The following is a 21,394-nucleotide window of genomic DNA, read 5'->3' on the forward strand; positions in this document are numbered from 1 at the left end:
CGAAACGGCGTGTAAATGAGGTAGTGGAAGCCTCCACGGCCGGGGTTATTAGCGGCAATTTCATATTATTCCCTATCGACACATCTACACATATAAAGATACGCATTCACAGATAGAAAAGGGAGCCGTGTGTGCATATGAGGTGCTCTAAGCCCCACTCCCTTCAAAAATGGAGGTTCTATATATCTATGACCCGAGAGCAATTATAAAACAGTCTCAGCCTGATATACTAAATACATAAATATGTGTGTGTGTGCGTTAATATCACTGAAAAAGCGTTTTCGTCAAAGTAAACAGTTGAATATTTCATTCGTACGAAGGCATTTGTAAACTATTCAAATCAGAAAGTCTAAAATCAGTGCATGTCACTTGATTTGACATAAATCTGTCATGTCAAAGTCGACTTTACTGGTGTTACACAACAAGGGAGCGCAGTCAACAGCTCGCACACACACAGAATGTAAATATAAACCTGCGGCTTATCACCAACGAATAATACTCGCCCATAGATGTGTTCATTAATTCGCTTGGATGTGTGTGCTTGTTTGTAAATAAATTGTTTGCGATTGTGCGATAAACAATGCCAGAACAACAACAACACGATTTCAATCACTTCGATTATTCGCATGACAAAATAAGTGACTTAGAAGCATCGAAGCGCCTCGCTTACCTTGCTGCGACTGAGTCGTGATCTCGTCCAACAAGTGTCGCAAATAGAAAACTTTGCACCGACTTTTAGAAAGTCAACGAGAAGCCGTGTCTTATCATTGTGATCATTGTGAGCCGCAATCGAATAATGATTACCGCTTATATTATTGTGCTTGATAAGTTGAAGTACAAGTCGCACAAAATAAGTACAAAGTAGACCGAGTAAACGTACACTTACCTATTCTGAAAGATTTGGATCAACGAACTGAGGAAATACCCATCTTGAATTCCATCAAAGCAGCCTTTATGAATGAAATTAAATGAGGTTTAATGAGTTTTATCGTTCCTGAGGCTTCCCTGAAACAGTTAATATATATATAATAATGAATTTATACCTGGTTATCAATACGAATCCATAATTTTTTTAACTTATTCTGGTTACGTCGATAAAAAGTAAGAAGCTCTAAGCAGAGTTATGTAACCGTTATAAATGCACCAACGCAAAAAATGACGTTTCTTAGACACCTTAGTCATTTTATTAACAATTGGATCCGGACCCTCTAAAGAGACATTTTTTGCAAGTGCTTCCAAGGGTACTATCATGCAATTTTGGGTTTCGTTATTGTTTTTCTAATATCAGAGTTTCGTTTACAATCATGTCCATCACGACAAAAGGAAGAATATGCCTACGATATATATTTGATCATTTAATGATCGAACATTGAAAAGAAAACATTCAACGAGAAAACGAGAAATCGTATGTCATATACGACACGCAATAGCGCCTTCCCTGATCGTTGTTCCTCCTCTGCATTTTGCGCCTGACTTCAATGTAAACACGAATTGTCAACCCGGATGTCAGAGCCCATGACATGCGGCATGTAAACTATCAGACTGATCCAGCGTCGTCCCTCGTCGTGAGAAGTAATGCGATGTAAAAGCCATAAGACTCGGGCCCCTCGATGCAAGTGCACGCACTAATTCATGCCTGTTCGGTTTGTGGTGGTGGTTGTGCGTCGACGATGGCACTGGCGCTGTCGCTGGTGCTGGTTTGCTCGTTTTTAAGGCGAACGAAGTTTGAGTAATTTTTGACAGTTTGTTTATTTTATTTTGTCGCATTTGGTGCGTGATTTGTGGGCGGTCTAGCGCTGCGGTCTGTTAATTGCTTAGTTTAAGGCAGGTTGGCGCTGCTTAATATGGTTTCCGTTTCTCTTCCCCTCGCAAGGGATTGCGTTATTTAGTGGCGTGTGGTCGGTGCAGACGCGTCTGGACAAATTCCCCAAGTCATTTGTGTTGCTAGGCGTGTCGTTAGACGCCAATTTGCGGTGAATGCGGTCTAATGGCAGCTCGTCTAAATATTTACAATCGATGAAGAGCGTTGAATGCAATCTGCAACTCTGGCACTGAAAATCTTACATGAAAATCTATAAATCGCCCAAACACGAGTGCCGGCGCAATAGTTAGCGGCGGAATGAAGGAATGTTATACCAACAACCAACTGGTGGAGCAAAAAATGCATAAAAAATAATAAGAACAATAATAACAATGCGATAACCCCACCCACGACGAATTAGAATAAAACAATTCATGCAAAACAATTCAATTTTACTTTCAATTGAGGCGCACAAAAAAAAACATAAACAAATGTACTCTTATGTATCTGTCTAACTGTTATTGGCACTTGGCCACTTTGTGGCTTGTCGGTGTTTAGTTCAAAGCATTTGACTTGAGCCGAAGCAGCCGTCGCGACTACAGCGACCACAGAACGCCAACACACCTTAAACGCGGTGGAGAGCTTTTTTGCGTTCGTTGGGTCGTTGTTCGCCAACTTCGCAGCGCAACTTCAATCGACTTTGACATTTCAATAGTGTCAAACGCCCGCGTTATAGACAAGTGTTCGAGCGTCACCATTATTCGCGCCGCGCACCACCAGCTAAAGCCTACTGTTGTTGTTGCTCCGCTCTCGAAGTTATGCGCATTCGTTGACATTCAAACGTCCACTACGTCGGTCGTTCGATCATTCATGCCGGTCTGTCTGTCCACACATTTGTACATTTCGGGCATTCTTAAGCGTTCGTTGCACCAGGTGCTGCGAGAAGCTTTGAACTTGTCACTTTCCTCGGTCCACCAACAAATCTCTTCGGCTGTGTGACAGCCGCCGCGGACCCACCATAGCGTAGGTGCGTGCGTGTGTCGGATAGCATTTTGTAATTGTCGCAGCGTGATTTCAGTTATCGCCACGACATTTAATCGGCGATCTGCCACTCTGCCATATGAATTTGACTTACGTTCATATGTTCGTATGACAGTTCCGCCGATTACCATCGAACATTCAAGGTTAAAGTTGTCACTTGTCAACACTGTCAGACATTCATTTAATACCTATGTTTGCGCGGTGAACGCTCAATGGGGCTTTGTGTTATTTAACTGCTGTCAAAATGACTCTTTAATCCCTTTGACACTTAAAGTGTCACTTTGTTCCTCGAGTGCCATTTTCGGACCGTTTTCTCAAAACTTGCAGTCGAATTAAAATACCGTGCACAGCGTCTATATATACAGACACACTCACGTTGATCACACCATTTGAATTGCTCGAACAGACCCACACACATACATACATGTAGACTCGTAAAACATTATAATGAGCTGGTTGTTTTGTCTACGACCAACTGAGTGGTAATGGGATCTTGCGGTTTTGCTTTAATTACAAAACTGACACTGATTGTGAGACTCTTAATTTTAAGAATGAATAAAATATGAACGACTAGAAATCTGACATATTCACAAATTGTTGAAGTCTACGCACAGTGGTCACAGTCAATTTACAGTTTTACTAGGAATTCGATTTTCTTATTACTTTTCTTGATTTTATAAATTTTGGGAGAGGAATTTTTTCTTAACATTGTTTGTATTCTCTTTCCGTCCGTCACCTTTTCAAAGAAGTACTCCAGGAGCGTGGAGAACATGTTCTTCGAGTGTTTACAGGTTGACAACGACACTGGGTTGGGCTCACTGTGGACATTTTCAATTGAACTTCAAAATTTCCCACTGCCATCCGCCAGCTTTGTTCATCTGACCACAATTTATAGGATGTCAGGATGCAAGGAAACCACAACAGTGACTGAGCAAACATGAAAATTCCAAGGAACGAACACTGCAGCAGCCAAATTGAAGCCACGCGCCAAGCCGTTATATGAAATATATGTGTAATGTCTGTCTTTTACGAGCAAATGCGGTCGACTGCACGTCAGATTCCCACGAAAGCTGAGCGTAGGGCGCAGCTACCCGCCAAAGACGATACAGGCGGGCGCTCCTTTACGACACCCCTGGGAGCGCTAACCAATCATGCCTTCAGGAGTACCGGCATTAAAATGCATAAGAAACGCTTTCCAGATGACCGCTGGCCAAATATTTTTGTTGCCTTCCCAACAGGTTTGCTGGCTTTTAACCGGCTGTTGTTGTTGCTGCCGGTTACATTTCGTCTTGAAGTGTTTTTTGGACGGCAAATGGAAATTCTTAGACATTTATTGTTTATGATCATCTGCGAAGTGCAAAATCGGAAGTAAATTCAAACGGTACAAGAGGACATGTGTGCTTCAGCGGGCCCCGAGGGTGGTTGCTCCCCACACAAGCAAAACCACGAGCAAAGCTTTCCGAAGTAGCACTTGCGTTCCGGTTCGCACATGCCACATATATGGTACGTATGTGTGTGTGTGCGTCTCTGTGTGGGTGACGGCGCCCGTTACGCAAAAATATTTTCTTAAGTAGCATAATCTTATGAATAATCCATGAAGTGGTTGTTGGATACCTTTTTTGACGCTCGGCCGGCATACATACATATTGGTACACATGTACATCGCTAAGCGGTTGCATACATACAGTGAAACGTGTACGTAATAATGTTTAGAAATAAAAAGTGTGTTAAGGTTTGAACCAATTCCAAACTCACAGTTTAGTCTAGTAAAAACGGTCTCTAAGATGTGAATGCCATTGTTAACTTTCGGAACTGAAAACATTTATAATTTCTCACGCATGCTTCGATGTTGGATTTAAAAGCGTGTATACATATATTGGATAAAAGGACCTATCTCAGAAAATTTGATAAAATATTAAATTTCTACAATTTATACCGTGGTAGGGAAAAGGAAAACCCACATAACGGATTTGCTTAACAGATATCTAGGATGATATGCAAAATCTTTAATCTAGATATTTAATCTAGATTTATATCAAAACAAGAGACAAAGCCTTCTAACGACTACTGCTTTCCGAGACTACATTTGTATTTGTATTTTCTTCTTCTTCTTATGAATTTCGATAACAATAGAATTGACATGCTTCAAACAACAAACTTCGATATAATTAGATTTTCGAATGATTCTCGTGCACTAAGCTCATGAAAATAGTTGTTGGACAGAAACTACCGTTTGCCAACGATTGTCTTCTGCGTTGCGGCAAATTACTTATAGCGTATCCTGCGGCTGTTTGTCTGAGTTTCTTGCTAAAAATTAGTGGCATTTGTTATTGTCAACCGCCACACATGCGACGCGGCACTCACGTTTGTCTCAGTTGTCCCGTCTGCCCGCCTCACTGACGTGCTGTTCAACATACTCGTAAGCCATTACAAATGACGAAACAAAACGCACATATTTTCACTTGTCATTAACCTTGTTATTGAAGCACTTGTTCTTTTGGCCGCAACAACTGGTGTCCATTTTGACCAGCTCCGGCCGAAGCTCCTGCAATTTGTTGCTTTATTTTTTGAGAGTATTTGACCTCGCAAGACATGTACAAATTCCTTACGTGCCTGCCATTATTTCATGGAGTTTGTGCGGCTCGTTTGCTTCTTTTGTTTCTCATAAGTGGCGTCCTGTCACTTGACATCCTGCAGCCATAACTCCTGTCCACTTGTGGAGCACTTGTGTGTGCGAGCCAATTCTGTTTGGTCATCAAATAAAAGTTCCGAGGAACTGCACTAATTTGTGGCATGATTTCGAGTCATTTGGCAATTTTTTTTTGCGTCCAGCTGTGGTTTTGGCTTGGAGTTGTTGATTTGTGGTCCCTCACGATTGAGCATGAATTTGACAAATATTTTATTTCATTTCATTTTGTCTGCCTGTTGTCGCCTCTAGCCGTGAGCAATTCAGTTAAGTTGGTTACGTGATGTTTGCGCTTGTCATGGCTGTTGTTGTTGCTGTTATCGTCATGTAATTGAATTTTTCATCGCTCCCGGCTGCGGTTAAGTTTTTGTAAAGTTTCTTTCGTTCAATAAATGCAAACAATATTCTGTGTACTTAGTGTAAAAGCGATAATCTGAACATAAAAACATTTCTGAAGACTCTTTGGCTTGTGGCAAAGCCACTTGATTTCAATTAAATTAAATTTCGCAGATCAATTATTTTTCAGAACATGTTTGGAAAAAGCCACTTAAACCAACTCAGTGCAGTTATTAACGGTATGTCAAATCTTCGAAGTGGTCGAGTGAATGGGATCGAATCAATTGTGGACTTTATAGCCACCTTTAATAATTTTGGATAGTAAGTAAGGACCTTTCTCGTCAAACGTTTAACTGTGAACCAGTGGAACAAAGTCAAACAAGAAGAATCCAAAAATGGTAATATTTGTTTAATCGCATTTTAAGGCGAATAGTCTTTACTTTCTGAACTGAGAAGCAACCAAATAAAGTTATTTCAGATTCTTCATGTTATAAGTGTTTTGGCGACAGCGCTTATAGTTTAAGATTGACCAATAAAATTGGCACGGACTATACAAGTATAACTGTTGAACGGATTAAAATAACTAACACTACTAGCTGATAAAAGAATGAAGACTAAGTCAAAATAGCTTTTACGGATATACAAAATTAGACGTACATTTAGAATGGATGCGGTTCTTAGATATATTGAACTCAGTGCTCGAAGAATAATAATTTAAATACAAACTAGAGAATATTTTTCAGGATTCATATACCATACGGACAAGTAATGGACAAACATTAACCAAAATGAACCAATCTAACACATTTGAGGTGTAATTTAACTCCAGACTTCTCGACATCACATTCTAATTAATTTAATTATTAACCAGAATTATGAAATTCAAACACACTGAAAGACAAAACTTCGGTTTCAAATCAAATATTTGAAGAAGGTTGATGTGTCAGTGGTCTGAAGTTGACCTTTAATAGCTCTGGGATATCGAGAGGGGGATTATCACAAACGCTCAACTATGCACTTAGCAAAGCATCAAATGGTGAAAAGTCCGTGAGAGAGGCAGACATCACTACATTTGAGCAATTACTTACGTACCAAATGTTTCCCCAAGATGAACTTATAAATCCTCTATTAATATGCGAAAAAGCATATGCAAATGTGTGTAAACATGTCTGCATATATATATGCGTGTGTGTTCGACGTAAGGACTGAAATTGGCTTATGTGTGGGTCATAGGTAAATATTTATACACATGTCCGAAGGTCTAAAGCTATGAATGTACATGTGCATAATTTATACATATAGGACATAGTCATATTTTTGTGTATTTTAACTTTCAAGCGAACTCTGATGGATTTATAAAATTTTGAAAATTTCCGTTTTTGCCCAGTAATCAGAACTGAATTTGCCATGCATGACGACTAAACAAGTTGATGTTGTCTATTCTAACAGAAATTTTACTTATATATACTTATTATATATATACGATATACGATGTACTATATACTAGATAGTCTGAAATAGTTATATCTGGTTTATGAGAGTGCCACTAAAATTCAGCCCATTTTAAAAATTGAATTCATTATATATATATGTCAATACCTATTCTATATGAACTTCTCAATCCAAGACGTATATAGACCTCGACGTTTTTAACTTTTATAGGTCCTTGATCAGATTATTCTACAATTTTGAGGTTATTCGAAAAATGATTGAATGACTACAAGCTTTGAGCTAGCACCAAATGGCCCATAAACTACTCTACATAACGGTCAATAACTGTATGTACTATATATACTAAACAAATATCTACACTATAAAGCGAAAATATTTTATCCCTTTATTTCTCATTTCTCATTTGCACTTTTTTCATTAGCCTCATTTCTCAAGTTGACAAGGATACATGTGATGTTGCATATGAAATTAGGCGCAACTCATTTTCGCCCACCCACAACAAATTGATATTGAATTTCCATTTCGTGCACCCGCTCTCCCCCCGCTAGCAATTCTTCGCCTGGCTGGATTATTTATGTGGCAACAGGGAAAAGAAAAATATGTCACAACATCCCAGCCGCCCACCTCCAAGTATTGATTGCACGCATGAAAATTAAGTCCCGCAACGGAACAACACAGTGTCCTCCGCCTCCCTGCCTTTCTTCGAGATAATACTGTACAAGGTTGTTGGCACCGGAGTGCATTAAGCATGCAACGCCCTAAAGTGTTTGCCAATCTATCCACTAAGTATCCTTATCCATATTCTTATAACGTGGTAATCGTTCGCGCAAAAAGCGACAAATCATTTCGGTTTTCGCTTCCGCCCTTCCTCGCGCACTGCCAGTCGGTAAGGGACGATGTAGTTGCACGTTCCTGTCGCAATGCTTTCATACGGATACATTCGCTCACACACACACATCCTCCGCAGGAGGATGAATGCGCAAGCAAGATTCTAGGTCTGCATAACATGGGTGGCAAAGCGTTGCAAATCCTTTCTGAACAGCTAAAATCCAATGCCGTCTATCTGGGTACTTAACGAATTTGTCATAGTTCTTTTCCATGCCATTTAACCCTTTCAGCTTTTCAGACTTGGACGGCTACCGGTGTTGCCTTCGGACGTGCAACTCCGTAAGTACAGCCAAAGCCACAATTGTATGTACGTGTGGTGTGTGTGTTCCGGTGCTACGAGTGTGTCCACTTAGTGGCATCGCCCAATTTGGGTTGCTGGTGTTTTCGATATTGATCCTTGCTCTTCTTAAGGGCGTCCGTATGGAAATGAATCTCTTTTTTGCCGTAGAAAACATAAAAATAAAATTTGTTATTTTATGTCATTTTTGCGGGTCCGAAATGAGCAATAAAATATTACAACTCCAGAGGGAGGCTCGAAAGGATTTTCCTGCACAAAATCAGGAACGAGGTAACGGATAGAGGGTTAACTGGAGAGTGAGTCGAGGCGAGTATTCAGGCGATAATGATAAATGCGCCATTATGCACTTATCGTAATTGGAAAAGAAAGAGCCGTTAGGCACAACTGCACACACCTCGATGCCGGCGATGCACGAAAGGGCGGAGAAATATGTACTTACGTATGCATATACATAAAATATTTGCCACTATTTAAGGAATATATGTGCTATGTGAATGTGTTTACACGCAGTGGAGGACTGTGTCGTCCCATTGTTTTTTCAATTAGCATCCCCGCTTGCAACAAATTATAGTAAATAAGTTTCATTCGAAATAAAAATTAAAAAAAAATAAAAATATTGTTCTTCTCCTTGTTCTCGACCCTCTCCGAAATATTGTCAAACTTTTGAAGACTCCATTAACTCCAAGTCCTTGTCTTTCAAATTCGCGTTTGCCTTTGAAATCAGCGCAAATTCTTGGCTTTGCTCCGACACTATCTTAATTTGCGAATTCACCAGCGCCAGCGCAACATATGTGCCACATGCTCCACACATGTAAATTATTGCGAGCTTCTTCCACCTGCGCTATTAATCTTCCACTTCATGATGTTTTAATGAAGCCTTTCTGTCCAAGCTGAGACTTGTGAAAACACGTTAGATGAACAGCAGTAAAGCCTCTCACCAGCAAATATCCGCAGCGCTAGGATTCGGCAATTTTTCATTCGTGTCAGCGAGCAAACATATTAAATTTAAAACTACTGTTGACAATGACGTATGACAGACATGACATTTCACACTCAAGTACAATCCGCCTCCGCCTCATCCCACCTAACACCAAGCGTTTCGAATATTCACAGTTCTTAACCAAACTGTGTGCGGCGAGTGACTGCACCGAACTTCCCACCCTACACACCTTCGTGCCGAGCGATGACATGTCATCCATCGGAACTTCATTAGAAAGCGTTTAGAGACCTCACGCCCCAACCACTCGCCCAGACCTGCCACATCTCCCGGTCGACTGAGTGCTGAGGGAAATTGCTGTGATGGATTTCCATTCTTCAGCAATTTCAGCTCGTCAGTTTTCACACCCTTCACAAATTAAACAATTTGCCGCGCCCCTCCGGTGGGTGGGTGGCTGGCAGTGGCTCAGCAATGTTTTAACATTGCCGTTTTTAAGCGCAGCGATAAGGCATCGCAACAATTGTTGACAATTGCTCAAACGAACCTCACCGCGTGCGTGCATATCGTTCGCTGGCATTTCGGGAAGCGCTTTCAGCACACAGCAGAGTTATGCGACCTGCGACCGCCGGAGTTTACATGCAAATCCGTTTTCCTTTCAACGCGACTCTCTTCTGAGGCGGCGAGCAGTGCGGCTCGCGTGCCTTGATTGATGAATATAAGCGGCATTTGTTTGCAAACACTTGACACGAGCCTTGATTAAAAAACTCCACTGCCCACATGGGACTTGCTCTCCATGCGCACTGTATTCCGTTCCTGTCGTTCCTGCGGCTTGTGTGACTCGTCAATTGTGCGCGTCGGTTGTCAACGACGGCCTTATCGCCGACTTTGTTGTTTTAGTGGGTGTTGTGCAGTTAATATCGCTGGGATTATCGCAGTTTCTTTATGATTTTGTTGAACATGCAAATTGCGTGTCATAAAGTACCAACGGTACAACCGACTTACGCAGGAACGCATGTAAATTGCTTGTAAGTGCTTGTACACTCGCGTGTGCAGGTGTGTGTACAGACACGACAAGACACTGGAATTAACTCTGGAAGCAACAGCTATTTGTCAGAAACCAATCGGAAGTAGATTGCTTTGATTGGGAATTTTGGTCCTGAATATGAATTTCTTTGTATATGGATATTATTAATGTTTCCTTGATTTTGTTGAACAAAAATGAAATAATATTTAATTATTTTTTCTTAGAATTAATAAAAAATTAATTATTAAAAATCTCTTCGATATACTGATTACTATAGAGTATGAACAAGATCCTTGTTCTCAGCCTTGTGGGTTTGGCAGTATTATTCAAAACTTCAGATTATTGATGAGTGAACTTGGGCATAATATCATTACGTTTTCAATTTACGTTAATGTACACGCTTGGGCTTCTATTCGCCATTAAATCAATTAATCGGCACCTAATTGTAATTTAAAGCCACGATTGCCAGTTGCAGTCCTCACTCAGCGAATATACGGCTGACGAGCAAACGCACCCATTGAACTCGTCAGAGCCCATTAAGAAACCTGCCATTTGTATGGCCGCTTTTGGTGGCGTTGGTATCACATTACATGCAACAAGAACATCAAGAAGGAGCGAACGAACGCAGAAGAGGCGGCAGAGGAAGATGCTAAATGTAGAAATTGAAAACAGTAGCTGCAAACAATAACAATGGTAATAATAACCGACATGGAAATGTTAATGAGGACCACCAACCGGACGACGGGCCATGCCGCCACCCGACAACCCGTCATCCCTCTTCGCAACTGTGGCAATCCCGCAGCCCAGGTCATAGTCGTAGGCTAAGTGTGATCGCCTCAGCCTCGGCCTCACACCGTTCAGGCGATCATATCGCTGGTAATTTGTTTCAACGCTTTTCAAATCGCTACTGTGGAAAAATGAAGCGGCCACGATCAAAAAATATAAATTTCTACACGAAAAAAACAAGAAATTAGACGGAACGAAAACGAAACTGAAACCCGATGCGCAACAAACGACAGCAACCAGGCGGTAAATGACCCGCTGAAGCTGCTGCCTTCGCGAATGCTGGGCAGAGGAGCTCAGTGAATTCGCGAATTCGCGGATTTGCGGCAGCAATAGTGAGCTAAGCGATCAGCGAAATGCTCACAATGGGATCCTTTCAGCTGGCCGGAGCAACGATTTTACAGATTAAGACGAGATTATTGTTATAGTCTGACAAAGATGAGGCGAATGTGGCAGTTGCAGTTGTATTTGTATGGGAATTTTATGAGATTGCGGCATGAATTCTGTGCCAACCCGTGTGCGAAGCGTCAGGATCTCAGCCAAACAGCGGCGAAGAGTGTCTTTCGTGTCCAGGTTTTCCTTTCGATTAGTCGCCGCTGTGATGTCGTGTACATATATATGTGTGCATGTGCTTGTGCATTTGCATGTTCTTGTCTGTGTGTGGCAGGCAATTGTCGTTGCAACGAAGCGCGAAATTTAATTTGCAACTCAACTGTAACTAGCAAACAATAAGCATCCAAACAGCAACAACAACACAAGCAGATGGAGCCCAAGCCAGAGGCAAGCACATCGACAGCCATTTCGTCCCGCGGCACAGCATTTGCCACACTCGAAGGGATCCTGTTGCACATGATTTGGTGCACTTCAGAGCGATTCAGCAGCGCTGGATTGTCTTCAATGAAATATGTTGTAGTCGGTTGGTCGACAAGAGTGCCCAGTAGCAGTAAAAATTATCTTTAAATCACTTAAAATTCCAGTTATTTAAATGGGTGAACTAGGCAGCCACTATTCGGACTAACGTGCCGACGACGCTCAACGAAGGAGACACATCAGCTGCACCTCTGCCGTCGCAACACCTCACAAACAAGCTCATTGTTGGTTGGCCCAGCGAGGCTACACAACGGCTATCTGGCTATCTAGTCGGGCCTTTTGTCGCAGCAATCGTTGATAATTTCGTGACATTAGTTTTTGTAGCTTAGACAATAATAACAAACACAGTTTTAGTGTAGAAGGGGCAAAAATTGCGATCCTGTTGTTGTTGTCACCGTTGTCTTCTGAAAATAAAAAAAAACAGAAAAACAAATTAGGTTACTTCCGCTGATTATTCAACCGCCCGCTTATCAGCACTGGAAGCTGCAATACCACATCGCTGTCACCCATCTGTCATGTATGTACCCATTCTCCAGCAGATAAGCCACGTTTACCATCAGCCCATCAGTCGCTTTCGCCGATGTCGCATTGCCGCTTGATTACGCCGACAGCTGTGACGCTCTGACGCGGTTATAAATCAAAAGGCGACTATCTGCTAACTGTCAGCGTTGAAATTTGTGTCACCCAATGTACGGGCGATAAGACGAGGCCGCCGATTTCGCTCCCAGTGAATGGGAATAAGCGAAGCGCAAATATGTGCCGACTAACACAATTGTTGCGTGTCTGCATGGAAGGAGGTCGGACAACCCTTCATTCGCCCCATTGTCCACAGTTTACACTCGATTTTATTTTATGTTGCACAATTAAAATATTTTATTTGTTTTCCCTGCAGAGCACTTTCACCTTTTGTGCAAATAAGGCTCGGGCGGTTGTCTTGCTGTTCGTCCTGCCGCTTGGCTTTTGTCGCCTCGTCTCTGCTTTCCTCGTGGCGGCGCAAGGACGCCACAATGTCTCAAAGGAGCAATAACTTAATGCTGTAAACAAATTTTAATTATATTTGGCATTTCAGTGCACTCGCAAGGATGTTAAGCGCAGAGCGGAGAATGTCTTCTCGTGACACTTAACTTGTATCTACAATTATTAAATGCAGCAGACAAATGTTCGCAAGTTTCTTTTTTTATTATTCGTTCGTAGAGAAGTGTTGACTGTGTTCTAAATTAGGTACGCCTCCCTGATGATAGTTCTGTAATACTAGTGTAGTGTAGAGGTCTTCCAAAATCTCTGGGATGACTAGTGTAATTTACAAAGATGGATCTAAAGTAGAGCAAAACGTGTGGATTATACATCTTTCTTAGTATAAACATAACGAGGAATATTTTCTTTGTATTGAGTGACTATGTTAAAGAAAAGATTCACTGTAATGAGAGAAAATAAGATCGAACCGTTTTCTTAAAATGAGTTTCGGTTAAAGAGGGAAATATCCATCAATACAAGTACATTTACGAAAGCTCAAGCATTTGAAACATTTCTTATTAGCAAGATGTCTCACAGACAGGCGATCTATACTTAAAGACAAAAATGGAGGGACTTTTCAATTGAACTTCCATCGTAACATCGATCCCATTTCAACGAGCCGGACCACAACTCTTCTAACTGTGAAGGAGGTGGCGAAGTTCGCGAGCTTGTTTGAACAGAGATTAAAGTATATCATACAGGGTGTTTGTACAGCCTAAATAAAAGGTTTGTCCAAATAAATTATTTTTATACTCTCGCAACAAAAGTTGCTAAAGAGAGTATTATAGTTTTTTCCACATAACGCTTGTTTGTAAGCCCTAAAACTAAACGAGTTAGATATAGGGTTATATATACCAAAGTGATCAGGGTGACGAGTAAAGTTCAAATCCGGATGTCTGTCTGTCCGTCTGTCCGTCCGTGCAAGCTGTAACTTGAGTAAAAATTGATATATCTTAATTTTTTAATCTAAAAAAAAAAAAATTAGGGAGGGGCACATTTGAATGTAATTTTTTTGGAAAAGTGGGCGTGACCCCGCCCCCAAATATGTTTTTTGTATATATCTTGCAAACCAATAAAGCTATATAAACCAAACTTTCTGCAGTCGTTTCTTTTAGCCGTTTCCTTATATGAAAGAAATCGGATAATAACCACGCCCACCTCCCATACAAAGGTTAGGTTGAAAATGACTAAAAGTGCGTTAACTCACTAACGAGAAATGTCAGAAACACAAAATTTCACAGAAATGATAGCAGAAGGAAGCTGTACTCAGATCTTTTTACAAAATGGAAAATGGGCGTGGCATCGCCCACTTATGGGTCAAAAACCATATCTCAGGAACTACTCGACAGATTTCAATGAAATTCGGTATATAATATTTTATTGACACCCTGATGACATGTGTGGAAAATGGATGAAATCGGTTCACAACCACGACTACTTTCTTTATAACTCAATTTTGAATTCCATCTGTCCTTCAACTTCACTAATTCACTTTATAATATATACATTAGGAACCAATGATGATAGCGAAATAAAACTTTACACAAATACAGTATATGATCTCTGGCATCACTTGTGAAAAAATTGTCGAAAACGGACTATAACTTTTTAAGGCCCCAGATATCGAACATGTTGAACTCAGCGCCTAAGGTTAAATTTTAACCGAAAATATGGGTAAATCTCTCAGCTAATTTAATGTAATTCAGAGGAAATTGTTTTCTTCCAATAGTGTGTCTCTGTTCCAAAAATTATTAAAATCGGGTTGCAACATCTTCTAGCTCCCATATACATAATTATAGGTTTTTCAAAAATATCATCCCCTAGCTCCCATATACCTAATTATAGGTTTTTCAAAAATTCGTTGGGCTTTATTACGCATATATGTATTGATTAATATGTGATATATCTTAGCAAAATTAAGTGAGCGTATAGTATTGGATATAGTGTACCTTGCTGATGAAATTGAATGAAATCGGTTCAGGGATTACCTCAGCCCTCATATCTATATATGACGATTTTCGTTATTCTATTAAACTTTATGCCGAATTTATGGGTAAATTTGTGCGTTATCTTAATAAAATTTCTTCAATAAATTGCGAGAGTGTAACATGTTCGGTTACACCCGAACTTAGCCTTTCCTTACTTGTTTTTTTAATTTTTAACAAGTGTTAAAGTCAATAGTTTTACCAAAGTAAATGCCTCTTATTGCACACGTAAAACGAAAGCATTTGAAGAACTGCGCCGTTGGCCACTGCATTCCCTCTGGCAGACATCTGCTGGAACGCAAGATGACACCGTTCAAAAATAGCGCAATTGTGCGTGCTGAAAGTGAAAATATCCGAGTGCAATGCTGCGACTTCTGCGGCACCCGTCGCCGTTATTTCGCACAAGTGTGACCTGGGCACGTTTCTGCAAATAAATTCCTCGGAATATTGCATCATTGCACTGTCGAATGTACCGACTGACTGGGTGACCGCTTTGAAGGGAGAGCATGTGGCTGCTCAAGACAACGCGGATGTGTGCTTGCCACAAGCGAAGCAAATGTAACAGTAATAATTGCAGCGAAGTGCTTTTAATTACGGGAAGTCTCAGAGTGTTAAGGGATTTTTCTTTATTTGGAAATGCAATAAACTACAATAACATATTGAAATAGTGAGGAGGTATTAGGGAGAATAGAGTATGGTTTAACCAAAATCTGTCAAAAAAAATCATATTTTTCTCCTTCAATTTAAGACATCTCTTCCACCATTATCATCGTCCTTCAATCCATGAAAGGGAGACAAGGGAGACTAACTAGCTTTTTTCCCATTTGATATGAGCAACGTTTGGTAAACTGGGTGTAGATGAATATAAATCTTTAACTTCAAACTGCATTAAAGCTCGAATCGAGATTACATATAAATATTTCATAGTAGCTGAGTAACTTTACATATAAATTTACTAACACTTACTATCATTTCAAAGGTCCAACTTAAAATACGATATTCAACGGCATTGAGTTTTCATGGAGACATTTTTCCCTTTCCCTCCAAACAATTGAGTAATATTCGGCTTTCAGTGGCAGTGCGAAATAAATTTGAATGTCGTCCACTTGAAACACTTTTTGGCAATGCCAAAAAGACCAAAATACCAGACAACAGGCGGGAAAGTTTTTTCATATCTGGCCGCTTAATGATACTCAAAAACGGCAGCATCGTTCAAATATTCTGATAAAACAGCTTTTAGTCGGCATATTTCGTAAGCAAACATTGGAGCTCCCAAAAATGAACGAACGAAAAGTCAGCTAGACACTGCTAATGTCATGGAGAGAAATAGGGAAAACACGTGCTCCATGGCAGGGGTAGAGTGAATGACTGATAGTGAAATGGTGGAAGGGCGGTGAAAGTGATGCAACTCAAGTGGCACTTCAATCGACGACTATACACACGCAGATATCCGGAAAATACCACTTAATGTCAAAAATATGTCCCAGCAACCCCTTTGCACACACCAACAACAACCAACACACGTACTCAATATAGAAAATGTCAACATCCGTCAATATTCAATTCGATTGCGCCCCGCCTTGCAATTGGCTTCTTGTATCTCGCTCTGATAACAACGGAGGCTCCTAATGCACGGTGCATTGAACTTCCGCATTCCGGCGCGCCGCATCCACCACTCCACTGTCAGACACACATCGCCAGCGATTATTGTCAACATTGTAATGAATGTTGCTCTAAACAAATACCAAATCTACTTGTAAACATATCGGTTGCGGCAAGTGCATTCCACGGCCGCTATGCGCAGTGCCACACGTGCTGAAAAGTATAAAACACACGGCACAGCGCTCCAACTTTCGGCTGCTGCAGTGTAAACAACACCGAGGCATGCAACCGCCGAGTAATGCAACTCACCGCTGCAGTGACACCACCAGCATCAGCAACAGCCTCTGCTGCAACGCTTGTAAACATTGCGACGTATGCTTTGCTCGGCGGTAGACATTTCTTAAGGTAAACAAAAGGCGTCAAAGCATAATTAGTACTGGAGTGTTGGGGAATAGTTTCAGTCTCTGGGTCGGGTGGAAGGGTGTGTGTGTGTGCGAGGGCACCTGATTCATGTGCTAAGGGGTTTAAATGTGGCGGAGCCGGTAGTTGGCAGTCACGTGCTGCAGTTGCACCATTAAAATCGTCATTGTCAACTCGGCTAATGGCGTGGCGTTCCGAAATTCAATTAACGCGCCTCTGCTGCAAACTCAACTGCAATCGACATATGCACAATGGTATTTTAAGATCACTGAAAACGCGAAGATCGCTCCCACCGACAGCTCGGGGCGACGAAATTGACGAAAAGTTTGCTACAACAAAAATCACAACAATAAACACGACATCCCAGCATCCACGGTTGACTAATGGAAAAGTACATATTAAATTGATTTTATTGACAGAGACGTAAATGTTTTGCCCGCTGACGACATGCTGACTATACAGTTATTAATATTTATGTATCGGCCCACACACACAACACCAAATGTAAAATGTATGCCATACACACGAGTCTTTACGAACACGAATATAAAGCTGCTCATTCAACTTCTTTAGTCCGCACGGTGGAACTTATGAAAAACACAGTCGTGTAAATATATAATTCCCGTGGGAAAGAGCTTTCGCGGTCGTCTTACTGTTATTTATACTCTGTCAAAGTCTCCAAACACTCATTTATGAAAGTAAATGTATGTATTTCTTCTGGGTAAATATTACAATAAACTAAAAATTTTGACTCAATTGAGGCTATCGTAAGCATCGTCAAGTGTAACAGAGTTTACCGACATTAACCTATTTCTCCCGAGTGAGCTGAGCAAGTCAATCTCTTTCTTAAATGATTTGATTGGCTGCAGGAAAATTAAGACTACTATGAACTGGTTCCAACTAAACATTATTTAGATATTTCTGAACTATAAGCATATCGAGGGGAGATGTGGGGTTTTCTGTTATGATTAGTATTAACAAATCAATAAATGCTAGAATAAAATGTAAGTAATATGAAAATATAATTCTTGAACGTTGGTTTCTGGTTTTGTGCCACTGTTGTGTCAGCCAAAAAGCACTGAGAATCTTGCCTCACGCAATGAACGCATATACTTCCTTTCATAGCCTCTGGGCGCCTCAGAAGTAACCCACCCAACTCCCTTGCTGGCATGCGGCCGAAGCATTTCACCCTTCCGCACAATGACGCCGTTGGAAGTAACTAATTGCAGCGTCGATTTTCGGATCGATAGCGTGTGGCATCTGTGTCGCGGCTGTGGATGCGGCTCGTTTGGCTTAATTGCAAACATCAACACTCAGTGTATTATTTTTGGTAATAGCAACGCTCACCAGCCAAACACGAAATGTGACGGTGTACTGGCAAACGACCGATGTGAGGACACCAATTTGGATTTTTTATTGCAACCGCGCGGCAAAGCGGGCGGCGGTGCGTTGCGAGTGCGAGTGCGGCATGAATGGAGCATGGGAAAACGTAAACGCACTTATTTTTAGATTTACTCTGGACTCGTCTTTCTGCGGTTTGCGCGAGGCAGGGGAAGCTACTGTGGTGCCATCGGCATTAGGAACTCCTCACTGACGGCGACTAAACAGAAATGCGTTCGGTAATTCAATTTGTTTACGCCAGGCGTTGTTGCCTTGCTTTTTCGAAAGTAACGAGGTGACAAATAATAAAAACAACAAGCGTTGCAACACACCCCACACTCCGCCTGGTGTGTGTATGCATGCGTGTATGGATGCAAATTGAATAATTGGGGATACTTGACAAACGACGCCGTGGAATTGTCAAGTAATTTGTTTACATTCACGTTCAACAGCATGCAACATGTGTGGCATGTAGGAAAAAAGCAAAACAGAGACACACAAGCGGCTACTCATGACGCAACGTTCCGCTACTTTCAGGTACAACTGCACACATCAGGAGCTGGGAAGTTGCCAGAAGAGCGTCTGCGCATCCATTACTTGCCTTGGCTTTGGATGCCGCAGCCGCCCCGGTGAATGCGGCTGATGGCAGCCAGACGTCACGCGAGCTTGTCGTCGATGTCACTATAGATGCAAACACCAGGTCCAAATGGCTGGAGATTGTGTTTTCAAGTTTTCATTGGTGTCGTAAATTTCACAAATTGTTTATTGGCAATACGCGAAACACGGAGTGCTACCAGATGTGCGGACGCGAGTCGAAAGTAGGAATTTCCATCGCTTTGTTGCTTTGTAGCTCTGCTCTGCTGTGTTTGTTTGTGTTGTCGGTTGTCTACCATAATCCAACTCATCGACATTTTGTTTATGAACTACAACAATTAAGATAGCAAAGTCATAAATCTTGGAGACATTTGCAGTGCTACTTCGTGGGCGGTCCAATAAAATGTTCTATGGGCCCAACCTGTGGAGCTAGCGATTAGCATTGCTTAGATGTTAGTTGTTCAAAATTCAGTCCGATCTGGCTAGGTTCATTTCAGCATGTTTAATGTATGAATTTAAATATGCCGCATCAAATGAGAAATCAAATCACCATTCTCTAAATTTCAATTTTCAAATTTTATCGCTAAAAACTGCTAACCTACGCACGTACATGGAAAAGACGATGAGCACGATCCCTCAATTGAAAACTGTAGAGTTGACATTTCGCATATTAAGCACTTGTTGAGAATAAAACGCGACAGACGCTGTACAAAACCGTGACGAAGTTGTGCGATGTAAAAAAAGCTCGCTATCGAAATGAGTAATGCTTGAAATCCGTTTAACACAATATGGTTCGTAAACATCAGAGCTACCAGCTTAGCTAATATTATTTTCCTGTTGATGAAACTGGTTTGGCAGCATTGAAAAATTGATATTTTTATACTGGTAAATGACAACTGTCAGCAATAACAGCTGCAAAGGTCAGCAGTGCAATTACGCGCTTAAGCCACGTTTTTTTAGACTGAATATGACAAGCTAACGCCTCGTGAAGAAGCTATTCGCAAAGCGATTTGAGAGTACGCATTTGAATTGACACAAAAATCTCACGCACTCCCAGCTCCCAAAGCCGCTTGATCACCGTAGACATGAGCGTTCGCAGCGAGGTGGCCGTCACAAGTCAAGTGATGGAAAATCAGCAGTTCAATGCCAATGTCATAATCATCATGATCAACGAAAACAACTCGCGCGCAGCAAACGCATTTGCAACAACTCAAGACAGCGCAGTCGCGACAGTACCAGAAGCACCAACAATGATCGAAATAATTGAATAAACGGCAAACCACTTCCACATATACTATTCTGCATAGTACTCGGTAGTGGAGTCACCAGCAGTCGGCCGCATGTGCATGTTTGGCAACTTACCGGTTGCTGGTCGCAAGTCGGCCGTTCATTGGCGGCAGTTGGCTTGTTATGTCGTGTGTCCTTCCCGGCGATGTGCGCGCAGAAGTGTTGCATTCGTTGTTGCCACACATCACTCGCAGCGAATGCGCAACGATGCAAGACTCTTCAAACCGCACACGGCAACCTGAGCTGCACAGCATTTTGGCAGTTGCAGAAGATCATCGCATTGCCAACCATTCGCCACCCGCCACCCGCAGTCCGCCTTACGCTCAGCTCATCCACGGCCGGCTGCGTCATCTCATCCGCATTGGAGCAACCCCGAGCGATGCTTGTCCATTGCCCTTGCCGAGGTGGAGGCGGAGGTGGCTGGAACCTGATTCTGCGGCTCGTGATCTCAAGTCACGTTTTGGGGTGTGATCGATGCTATTTTATTGGCGGAATTTATACCCGTCGTAGAACAATAATAGTTGTGCTGAGTAGCATGCCGAACTGACTGCGAAGCTGCGGTGAGGGACGTGGCGGGGCTGCAGCAGCAGCAGCAAGAGTGATGTTTTATGATATGAGTATAGTGATGTAAACGCTTCTGCGCATCAGCGGACACACACGCACAGCGACATAATCCAACAACACACGGGTGTACAGTATTCTCGTGTAGCTATGTGAAGTATCGTGCAACGGTTGCACCTTGGCCGATTAGGCGTTGCGCTTCCGAGCGAAGCTTGTTATTAAATTTATGCTGCATGGGCGAATACTTGGAAGCCACCGGACTCTTGCATGGTGGCTCACAGAGCCCTGTTGAGTATGTGCGGTTATCACTACTTCGCACTGATTACATGGCCTAAACTTTTTATGGTAGTGTTCTCCAGGTCTATTTTTCGCCACTAATTCGGTTTTGTATGGTTTTTGGTTTTCCTTTTGATTTAGAATATAAGAAGAGATGGA

The sequence above is a fragment of the Zeugodacus cucurbitae genome, chromosome 5 (assembly GCF_028554725.1).
Source record: "Zeugodacus cucurbitae isolate PBARC_wt_2022May chromosome 5, idZeuCucr1.2, whole genome shotgun sequence".
Classification (NCBI taxonomy): Eukaryota; Metazoa; Arthropoda; class Insecta; order Diptera; family Tephritidae; genus Zeugodacus; species Zeugodacus cucurbitae.